Source organism: Nyctereutes procyonoides, unplaced genomic scaffold (assembly GCF_905146905.1).
Source record: "Nyctereutes procyonoides isolate TBG_1078 unplaced genomic scaffold, NYPRO_anot_genome, whole genome shotgun sequence".
Lineage (NCBI taxonomy): Eukaryota > Metazoa > Chordata > Mammalia > Carnivora > Canidae > Nyctereutes > Nyctereutes procyonoides.
In genome coordinates, this window is record NW_026575121.1 from 26,448,374 (window position 1) to 26,458,919 (window position 10,546).

At 35.1% G+C, this 10,546-nt stretch overlaps 1 pseudogene; it reads right to left on the reverse strand.

Annotated features, from left to right (window-relative positions):
• Positions 1–7,406: 7,406 nt before the first annotated feature.
• LOC129516682 (5S ribosomal RNA) lies at positions 7,407–7,511 on the reverse strand (annotated as a pseudogene).
• Between the last annotated feature and the right edge of the window lie 3,035 nt (positions 7,512–10,546).

Below are 10,546 nucleotides of genomic sequence, written 5' to 3' on the forward strand. Positions count from 1 at the left end.
CCTTAATTTTATATACATAAAATCCCTTAATCTTGCTTAGTTCTTCATCTGAAAAACCTGAATAACGGTCTCCTGGTCATTAGATTAATAGAGTTGACAAAGGTATAGCAGTTAGGCAAGTTCTTAAAATAATAACCTTTAGCTCATGATAACTATATGTCAAAATTAAAATTCTGCTACTAAATGTTACTTAATCCTTCAAGTTATCTTTCATACCCACTTCTTCCATTTTAGGCTTCTGGTTCTTACCCTACCAAATCCTTTTTACCTCATAAGGCAGTAAATAATCCACTCCAATGTCTCTTCCCTTCTGATTGCTCTGTATATCCCTTCCTGGTGTGTTGTTAAGGAAATACTGATTTCTCCTGCTTCAAGGTCAGACTCCACTTCCTCAGTTCCAAAGGTTCCAGTTTCCTAGCTTATTGCCATTTGCAGATGAGGAATCCATGACTGTGCAACATTAAGTCATGTGCCCAGGGCTGCAGCATCACTGAGCCTAGCAAATGCCATTTACTGAGAATCTGCCTTTTGCTCTTGAATCCTCCTCCAAGTATATAGCAGTTGGCTAACCACATTGGTCTTTCTTTTCTCCTTGGAAGAGTCCAAGTTCATTCTGGTATTAGAACGTTTCCACTCTTGGTTCCTTCTTAAAAGGGTCTTCCTCCATGGCTTCACATCATTGTCTCATTCTCAGGACTAAGTCCTCAATGCAATGGTATCTCTTCAGAGAGATATTTCCAGACCAAGTCACAGTGGTTCCCCATTTAGTCCCCACCATATCATAATATGTAATCTTCTTCATAACACTAATAAGGGCTCAAAATTATCTGTTATTATTTTTTTTTGAGAGAGAGAGAGGGAAAATGAGTGAAGGGAGGGGCAAAGAGAGGGAGAAGCTCTAACAGCCTCCTTCCCAGCACAGAACCCCCTTTGGGGCTTCATCTCAGGCCCTGAGATCATGACCTAAGCTGAAATAGAGAGTTGGACACTAGGTACCCCTGTTATTATTTATTAGATATAAACAAAAAACTCCCTACTATCACAGAATTCTATATATTTCACTTAGACCCCTCAGGCAAAGGTTTGCTCTCTGTCTTTTAAGATGTGCTTCTTAAAATACAAACCTAAATCATAGAAATAGTTAATATAATTTTTTAAAGATATTACCTACCCATTCATGAGGGACACAGAGAGAGAGGCAGAGACATAGGCATGGGGAGAAGCAGGCTCCCCGCAAGGACCCTGATATAGGACTTGATCCCAGGACCCCAGGATCTCACCCAGAGCCAAAGGCAGATGCTCAGTCACTGAGCCACCCAGGCATCTCAATATATTCTATTTTTAACTTAAAAAATCTGTTATAGACCCTTCTTTGTTCTTTTTGCCTTTTGATGATATTTTCCTCTTTGCATTCAAAATAAAATTCTTTAAACTATGCAAATTATTATAATCCATATGAAATGCTGTCGTTGCAGACAGAAAATGGTATAATATCCACAATTTCGTGCAGTTCAACCAAACGAACTAGCTTTAGAGACCCGTAATCTCTAGGCTCCAATTGCAGTTTTCTAGACCTCAGATTGCATCCTATGAGTTATCAGACTTAAGGGAAAAAATCATCCTCTATAATAGTTGACTTGTCTGAGCAAACTAAAGTTGCTTTCTATATCACTCAAAATAAGTCATGTGTTAAAGAGAATCTTGGTTTACCTTTGCTACATTTTATGGAAGTATATGTTGTGAAATAGTTAAACATTAGCTTGATTGTGTAGATAAAAAAGGGAAAACACTTTGAAATAGGCATGGTTAATGGCTCCTTTTTAAAAGCAAAATCTAACTATAGGCACATACACACTGAGACACAGTGCATCCATCAACCTTAGAAAAAGGTTTCTGGTCTGAATATTGACATGCAAGATAGTGGCAGAGCTCAAGATAATGGAGCAGCTTTATTCCTAGAGTGATGTTTTTAACTGGGACTTCATCGATGTGCGAGGTTTCCTAAAAGAAAATAACAGATCAAAAATGGTTGATTTCTCGGGTTCACAGGAGATTTTTTTTCCTTGACAAATTATCTAGAATTTTTCCTATAGGCCACTAGATTTCCCTAACTCTATCTTTAGACAACTCTAAATTATTTGTGCAGATTATCCAATTTGTGGGTTATTTGTAGCATTCACTTTAATTTTTGACTTGTATATACCTAACAACTGACCCACTTCTGACTCAACTTCCTTTCCTGTCCACCAACAAAAACTCAGGAAATAGCAGCTTAAGTAAAACCAAATTAAGAAGGCAAATCTTTCTAATTTAAAGGTTGTATAACCCACTCTAAAATATTTTGAAATTTTGTATTGTGTTAGATCATTTGTTACTCTATATTCTTTCACTAGTGTGTGATTTACTGTCTTTATTTTGAATGTTTGGTTCAAGATTCCAAATGTTTATCACCTTCAAAGAATTACATGTGGAGTTGAGATACACTTAGGAGAAGTATCACAGTGTAAGTTTAATATTATATGGTTTAGATTACAGTCATGATTTACGGAGGTAGATGGTAAACTTCTCCACTCAATCAGTTTTATATAGATCAGAACTAAAGTCCTTAATAAAAGCACCAGAACATGAATGATATTGCCAAGAAATACATTTAAGAAGTAAAACAAGATCTAAAGAAATAAAAGAGAAACCTCACACTGATTAAACCATAGTTCATTGAAGTTCATTGATTAAACCACAGTTTATAACAAGTGAGAAGGGTTCTTTTCAATTGATATAATACTTTCAAATTTAGGTACTCCTGAAGCTTGTTCTCAATCTAGGTTTTTATGTATCTGGATTTTAAAAACCTTGTACTGTCAAGTTTTCTTGCTCAGCCAGAAGCTAATATGCATCTTTTCCCAAGGAGGATACTTTATAGGTTGAATGTTTTTTTGAAAGCCCCCTCAGAGACAAGACCTGGTACCTGAGACAGAGAAAAATGTGTGGAACTTCTTGCAGGAAACAAGAAGAGAAATGCATTTGTATAAAACTCGCTGTTTCATGTGGAAGGGTAGTGACAAAGCTAGAAAGACCTGGAGGAAATACACAAGCTCTGTGGAGCCGCGTGCTGTGTGATATGTTGTTAGGGGCTGAATTATGTCCCCACCTCCAGATTCATTGTTGAACTTCTAAACCCCAGTACATAAGAATGTGCCCTTATTTGGAGGTAGGGTCTTCACAGGAAAAAATTAAGCTAAAATGAAGTCATTAGGGTGGGCCCTCATCCAATATTACTGGCATTCTTGTACCAGTGCAAGGGAATCATTTCCGGGGAATGTAAAGAGCTTCTGAATTCTGCATATTTATGAATATGTAATAAAGAAAAAACAAATTGACAGCGGACACGTGAGGTATTCTACTTTCTCTTTACCTCATACTGTGCCACAAACAGAAGTGCATGATCGAAAGCAAAATATTGTAGCCTCTTCTAAACTCCCTCTTCTTCCTTTCCACAACTTCATTTCCCTTTCTAAGTTTCTCAACTTCTGTAGCACCATGTAGTAAAATGAATATGAACTCTAAAATTAGATGAGTATTTAAAATGCCAACTCGGCCACATACAAGCTACTTAAATTCTCTGAGCCACAGTTTCTTAGTGTTTTTTAAGATTTTATTTATTTACTCCTGAGAGACACACACAGAGAGAGGCAGAGACAGAGGCAGAGGGAGAAGCAGGCTCCTTGCAGGGAGCGCAATGTGGGACTTGATCCTGGGACCACGGGATCATGCCCTGAGCCAAAGGCAGATGCTCAACCCAGGCATCCCTGAGCCACAGTTTCATGATGTAAACCAGTATAAAACTTGCTTTAAAGGTCTCCATCATTAGAGGTGCATGACTGGCTCAGTTGGTAGAACATGCAACTTGTGATCTTGGGGTTGTGAGTTTGAGCCCCAGATTGGGGGCAGAGATTACTTAAGAATAAAACCTTAACAAAAATGTGTGTGTATATATATGTGTATATATATATATATATATATATATATATATATATATATATATATATATTTCTCCATCATTAAATAAGAGGAATAGAAAAACAGGTTAAATGACACCATGAGGGAGCCACCAGACAAATGCAAATTGAGGGATACTTTACAGGCAAATGGCCATGTATCCTTTACAAATAAATGGCATTAAAAAGGACAAGGTGGCAAAGATTAGAAAGAGAGACAGAGACATATCAACCAGATGCTAGGTATGTAACCTGTTTGAATCCTGATTTAAACAAACCAACAATAATTTTTTTTTTTTTGTAAATTGGGGAAATCTGAATACAAATGGTTATAAGGTAGTATCAGCAAATTATTATTTGGGGGTTTGGGCACGTAATTGCTATGGTCTGAATGTGTCTTCCCAAAATTCATACCTTGAAACCTTAATGCCCAAAGTAATGATATTGAAAGGTGAAGTCTTTTGTAGGTGTAGGTAATAAAGATAGAACCCCCATGAATGGGATTAGTGCCTTCATAAGGAAGCTTAAGAGAGACCACTCACCCTTCTTCCATCGTGTGAGGATACAAAAAGTTCATTAATATAAGAAACAGTCTTCTAAAGAATTCTCAAAGAAAAAAAAAAGGAAATAATTAGAAATTCATTCCAGTGATAATAGTGCCTATAGGAATATGGATGTGGCTAACAAAGTACTTATCAGAGGAAAATTCAAAATCTTAAGTATTCTATTATCAAATTAAAAAGAATGAAAATAAATGACCTATGCAATAAAATCAGGAAATTAGGAAACAAAAACAAAAGAAGTAAAGAAAAAACATGTGACCATAAAAATAAAAGCATGAAATGATTTAACTGAAACATAGAAAAACAACAATGTTTTAAATAAAACCAAGATTTGGTTCTTTAAAAATATGAATTAATTAGAAAAATCTCTGGTTAAGACTAAAAAAATAACATAGGTAAAACATTAAGCACAACATTGGAGTTACAATCATTTATACAAATATTTTAAAGATTATAAACAAAAACTTTAGATAATTTTTCACTAAGTTGTGAAAATTTCTGAAAATAGATGACCAAAACTGGCTCAAAATGTTATTGGATACATAGAATGTAAGAAATTAGAATGGTTACCAAAGAATGACTCCTCAAAATGACGTTGGGCTCTTCTTTATTAAAAAAAAAAAAAAAAAGTTCTACCGATTATCCATTCAAGGGACAAATCATTCTTATCTGTGTTTAACAAGATACTTTAAAAACATATGAAAGCAAAGAAAATATCACAATCCAATTTTTCAACAGATTACCCAATGAAGAAAGTACCAGGGAAATAAATAATAGGAATACAATTATAAAATACCCTTTAAAAAATTAACAAATAAATAAAATTCACAAGTAGAATCCAGCAGTATTTTAAAATAAAGATTATTTCTAGAGTGCAAAGATGGTTTGATCTTAGGAAGTCTAGCAATAGAATTCATAAATTAATATACCAATTAAAAAAATGATATCATCTCAATAGATGCACACAACTCTACAAAACTTAATAAATTTAATAAAACTCTACAAAAATTCAGAATATAAAGTCGTAGTAAGATAAGAATATGACAACATTTTCTTAGCATAATGGAACTGAATAGTCGATTGATAATTAAATGTGAAAATCTATCACAAACCAACATCCTGGATCCTGCTGAAAGTAGGCAGTAGTCATTCTTATTAGAACCAGAATAATAGGGTTGGCTGGGTGGCTTAGTTGGTTAAGTGTCTGGCTCTGGCTCAGGTCATGATGTTGGGGTCCTGGGATCAAGCCCCACATCAGGCTCTCTGCTCAGCAGGATGTCTGCTTTTTACTATCTCTGTGCATGTACTCTCTCTCTCTCTCAAATAAATGAATAAGATCTTTTAAAAAAAATATTTCTATAACCAAAAAAATACAAAGATGCTTGCTAACATTGTTTTGGAAGTACTAGTAGTGACTTGTCAAGCAGGGAGGAAATTTATGAATATTAGAGATGAGGTAGCAAAGCTATCATTACGATTGTCTACCTGGACAACACAAAGGGAAACATGAAATTTGACTACAACTCTTAGGGAAGTTCACAATACACCTAGTTACAAAATTAACATACACGACTCAATTCCTTTCCTAGATAATAACCTTAGAGAATCTGGAAATGTAAAATGCTTCTATTCACAATAAAGCCAAAATATAAAATGACGAGGGGAAAATATTTAAGATGCATGGAATTTTTGTGAAAAAAAAAAAGAAAACCTACAAAATTCACTAAGGAATATAAAAGAAGATGTAAATACATTGAGACAAGATGTATCTGACACAAAATCTTAATATTGGAGAGATTTCAAGTTGCTCAAGATTGATGTATAAATGTAACCAAATCATGTGTGATTTAGCATAATAGTAACATGTACAGACTTTGGAGACAGCTGAGTTAGAATCCTTGATCCACCTCTTACTGTAAGACATTAGGCAAGTTACTTAACCTCCATGAGCTTGTTTATTCAGCTTTAAAATAGTCACAAAGGGATATCTATATTGGTAGGATTGCTATAGAGATTATATAAAACGGTACATGTAACATCTTCAGCATGTGTCTATACTCTAGGGATTAATAATGTTGGATATTGTAATTATTATTACTTCACTCTGGCCAAGGAGTCTTACACATTTTCTATAAAGGGTAAGTGATAAATATTTCAGTCTTCCAGGTTACATAACTCCTTACTTATATTATTCTTCATTGTTTGTTTACAACCCCGTAAAAATATAGAAAACAATTCTTAACAAAAGTGCGCTTAAAAAACAGGCCACAGGGTGGGGGAGGGGTTGCCTGGATGGCTCAGTTGGTTGAGTGTCCACCTCTTGGACACAATAAACAAACAAACAAACAAACAAAATCCTTAAAATATTCACTTAAAAAAAAAAAGACCATAGACCAGATTTGGCATGTGGGCTATTGTTTACAGAGCCATGTTCTAAATAAGTAAAAAAAATCTGATCTCACAGATAATTAGAGAAATGCAAATTAAGGCAAAGTTATCAAGTAAAGATTATTTGGGTAAATATTTTTTGTAATACCCACAATTTATGAGGATAGGAGAAAATGGGCCCTCAGACACACTGCTGATAAGCTTATGACTGGTGGAAATTTGATGCATCCAAAGACTTAAAGTATGTACTTTCTTTCACCAAGAAATTCTACTTCTAGAAATATTTCCTAAAGAAATTGGAGACATTCTCATATCTTTCAATAAGGATATTTAACACAGGGATGGTTATAACATTGAAAAATCAGTAACTACTTAAATATCTAACCATAGAGGATTGATTAAATAAACTACAGTGCCTGTATTCAATGGAATTATATGCAAGTATTAAAAATAATGTTGGAGCATATAGCACCCTTTTCCCATCCAAGTACTAACCAGGCCCGACCCTGCTTAGCTTCCGAGATCAGACGAGATCGGGCGCGTTCAGGGTGGTATGGCCGTAGACCACCCTTTTCAATTGAAAAACAGAAGACTAAAATAGTGCCATCAGTAACTAATCCAAGGGGGCTGGTGGAGAAGCCAGATAAATAATTCTGCGTTTAGAAAACATCACCCTGGGGTGACTCTGGGTGGGCATCACCTTCAGTGGCAACCACAGAAGAAAAACAAAAAAACAAAACCAAACAAACAAAAATAACCAGAGTAGAATAGTGGTAGTCTACCAGAAACAAATTCCTTCATTTTTTTAGGCATTGTGATTTTTAAAAGTCTTTTGTAAATGTTGAGACCTAACGTAATTGTTTTTTTTTTTTTTTTTAATTTTCTCAAAGACTTCATGTTCTATTTAAGCCCAGCAAAAAACACATGGAAGTCATGGAATCATTATCCTTTTCTGGGAGACTCCTTCAGTTGTCTAATTTCTTCATACACGAAGTATGCTCAGAACTTCAGGTTTGGGGGAGATGGCTCCAAGACCGGAAAAACCGTGAAGTAAGCAAAATTTATCACCGCTTATTATAGTAATCTCACTGACATTTTGGCATGACTTCTGCAGACTACATCCATTTCCTAACCCCAGTTACTCAGAGGCCTGCACTTTCGGAACTAGCCATATATTTTATCGTCTGCTGAATTCACGCCGCTGCAGATGAGTAGTGTGTCACTTCTCCAAGGTAACTGGTAAGAATTTCAACTTGGCTTCCAGTGACAAAGAATGTTCCTGAAGCAACACCCCTGTTTAGTAGTTGGATTTGAGGCACCTTGGCAGGCAGTTTGAGTAGGATAACAAAAAAAGCTTTTAATGTGGGATGCCTACACGGAAGGCTTCATTGTAGGGAAATCTACATTCAGGTATAATAGGTGAAGTTAATAGCATTAAAAGATCTTATAAAAATTTATATCTTAATAGGCCCCTCTGCAACCTATACCTTGCCCTGAATAAGGAGATAAAATCACCGCTGAAATTTCCCATCTAGACTGCCTGTGAAAATTTACAGCTGCTTGGTCATGTCTTTTTTTTAAATTTCATTTTTTTTTTTTAAGTTAGCATTTACATTTTAGTCTTCTTTTTTGGAGAGTTCCCTACATCCTTCCCCCTTTCTGTCTTCCTGTCTGCCCATTCCCACTCCATCCAGTTCCTCCTCAACCAAGGAAAACAGACACCCAAGCCCCTAGGGACTTTTTTTTTTTTCTTTTAATTCATCTATCTAACATACTGAATGCACTGGAGGTTAATTAGATGAGCACATTTTATGAAACAAAAGAATATGAATTTCAGAGTCCTGCAAGGACGAAGAGGGTGGAGAAAACCAGACAGGATGATGGTAAGGAAAAAGGAAAGGAAAAAAAAATGCAAAATGAGCAAACAGAAGTGGTAAAGCTACAAGACCTTTGGTATGATTCTTTGATGAGCAATTGTATGCATGACCTTCAGAGAAAACTTACCTATTTCACGATTTGTTGACAGGCTGGTGTGTGACATTTTGACTAAAGGACCTAGTTACATTGTGAAGAGAGGAGAGTACCCTTTAGGTAAGGAATATAAACAAATGTCTTCAACTCAGACATTTTTGAAAGAGCTCAAGAGACTCCTGCTAAAGTGCATACCGATGACATCCTGTAGCTGCTTTCAAAAAGAAAGATATTTTAGAAACTATGAGCTCACTGCTAAATCATTTTCTCAGATTTAAGTAGAAAATTATAGTGGATATAATTTGATCATTTAACGCAAGAATTAGAAAAACGCAGCTACTCTAAAGGAAGAGAATTTGGAAAACAAAAAAGACAAGAGGAGCATGAATGGAATTTTTAAATCTAAACCTGGTTTTTAAATATCTAGAAACACCTTTAAAAATTCTAATCCAGAATAGAGATAACAAAGGGACGTTGATATTTCTACTCATTGCTAACCATAAAGGACATTTGGAATGTTCCTGCTTCAAAGGTACTGTTTAAGAAAAATTAGAATATTTGACAGAGATTGAAATCTCTAAGGAGAAAGTTATGAAACATCTTGAGAAAATTCAAGCTCACTAGAACAGCAGGAGTGGATGACATTTAGCAATTAACTCCAAGGAAATAAAGAAATGCGCAATAGCAAAAATGCTGATAGGTTTTGCATAAAACAAAGTAATCTATTCTGGCCTTGAACAGCTGTTAAAAGTTCCTTCAAAGTCACTAACTAGCAATCAGCCGAAAATTCCTTTCTATCATCTATGTGCTTCCTATGGGGAAAAAAGGGGGTGGGGGGTGGGGATAAGCTTCATCACTTTACAGAGATTTGTTAGAAGGGGGAAAAGAAGAGATATTTTTCCTAGATAGTCAAATTTTAATAAATAATCCTAGTGAAGACTTTGTAGGCATCTCTTTCGGCTGCTTCTCCAAAGGGAATGCACTTGATGCATAATTCTATCCAGCACATAAACCTTCACTTGAATCATTAGGTCCTGCAAGATGAACATCCTGGACATTTATGAATGAGATGCTCTAATGGGCATCTCAAATTCTCTTGCTAAATATTTTATCTTATATAAAAGGAAATTCATTAAAAGTATGTTAGGCATTCTTTTATTAGAATAATGTTGGATGGCTGATATCAAAGAAGAGCTATACTTTAAATGATTTAAATTCTTTATTGCTCTTTACAAGCCAAAAGTCATTATCAACTAGTTAAGGGTTCCATTGAATCACAAGTAAATATAGTAAGGCAATCACAGCATCAAAGAAAAAGCAATCCTCAAACAGAAGCCCACAAAAAGTTTCTGATTGTGAAAAGTTAATATGGTCTACAGAAGCTTTTTAACTTATCTCGACAAAAACCATTCCATTCCTGGGGTTAAAAAGATTTCCACATGTGTCTTTGTGAATATTGCTGACCGGGTTAATTATGGATTTTAATATCAAATGTATAGTTGTTTTCTATATGTGAATAAAAATATATATTTACATTTATAATCAAGGTAAGGTAACCATCATTCTCTTTTGTGGTGGGCTACCAAATGTAATGGAGCTGTACCAGATTGAAATAAGAAGAGTAAATTA